The following is a 1,068-nucleotide window of genomic DNA, read 5'->3' on the forward strand; positions in this document are numbered from 1 at the left end:
CCCTTTCTCCCCCTTCCCAAAGGCCCCACTGGGGGCCCAGCTTATTGAGTGAGGGTTACTGAGACTGAGACTGTTAGGAATGAAGGGAATGTGTCAGTGAGTCTGGTGGGGAATTGAGGGGTAAAAAGGGAGACCATACTGGGAGGGGATTCTCTGACCCCCTCAAAGATTCAGGTAGGCACAGTGCTAGGCTTGCATTCAGTAAGCTCTGAGTTCAAATCCAGCCACTGACATTTATAGTGAGACCCTGGACAAGTCACTTCATGGCTGCACCTCAGGTAGCTCCCTAGGACTGGAATCTGAATTCCTAGACTGGTTACCATGTGCCTTGGTCACACTGGCAGTGCTCCACGTTGAAATCTCATGCCATTCCTGTATGAAAGACAGAAGGAGAGATAGAGAAAGGGGGAGAGAGAGATAGACAGAGAGAGAGAAGAGAGAATTGAATATAGATAGATATCGATATATATTAGAGAGGGAGACAGAAGGAAGGAAGAAAAAAATGCTGAATTCTCTCTTTTCTTTCTACTTCTGCCTCTTGTATAAGTTGTAAGACCTATCATGGTAGAAATGTGTTTCTCCTTTCCTTTGTGACTGCCCCCAGCCTCAGAGAATACAATAAATGCTGAGAAAGCATTCTTGTGTGTGTATGTTGCCCTCCTTCATTCATTCAGGAAGCATTTACAGAGTGCCTACACTTTGGGGGATACAAAAAAATGGAAATGGGACAATCCCTGCCCTTAAAGAGCTTATATTCTATCAGAGGAAATATACATGTTTTCAGTATGATTTTTCACTCATTTAAGGAACTCCTAGATGAGGACACTCCCTTCATCAATGTAGCTGGCAGCTCCTCTCTTACTCACAGTTTTTGAGAGTTGTCTAGAGCACTGACATCTTTGTTCTGTGTCCATGGCCCCACCGTCAGGAAGTGTCAGAGATAGCACGTGATCCCTGGTCTTCTTGGTACTCAGCCCAGTTCTCTCCATGAGGCTACAGTGTTTTTCATGAATCTGTAAGGAGATACAAAATAAATACAAGACCACTGGGGCCAAAGTTGCAGAATAG

The 1,068-nt window shown here is 44.8% G+C and overlaps 1 protein-coding gene across 1 annotated transcript in view; it reads left to right on the plus strand.

The window, feature by feature from the left end:
- The window catches only part of LOC140507178 (sepiapterin reductase-like), a 6,046-nt gene extending 5,410 nt beyond the window's left edge, over positions 1–636 (plus strand). Inside the window, exon 3 of the mRNA XM_072615515.1 lies at positions 1–636. This exon is cut by the window's left edge and continues 536 nt beyond it. The gene's annotated coding sequence lies outside the window, so the exon portion shown is untranslated.
- Positions 637–1,068: the final 432 nt, after the last annotated feature.

Source organism: Notamacropus eugenii, chromosome 1, assembly GCF_028372415.1.
Source record: "Notamacropus eugenii isolate mMacEug1 chromosome 1, mMacEug1.pri_v2, whole genome shotgun sequence".
NCBI lineage: Eukaryota > Metazoa > Chordata > Mammalia > Diprotodontia > Macropodidae > Notamacropus > Notamacropus eugenii.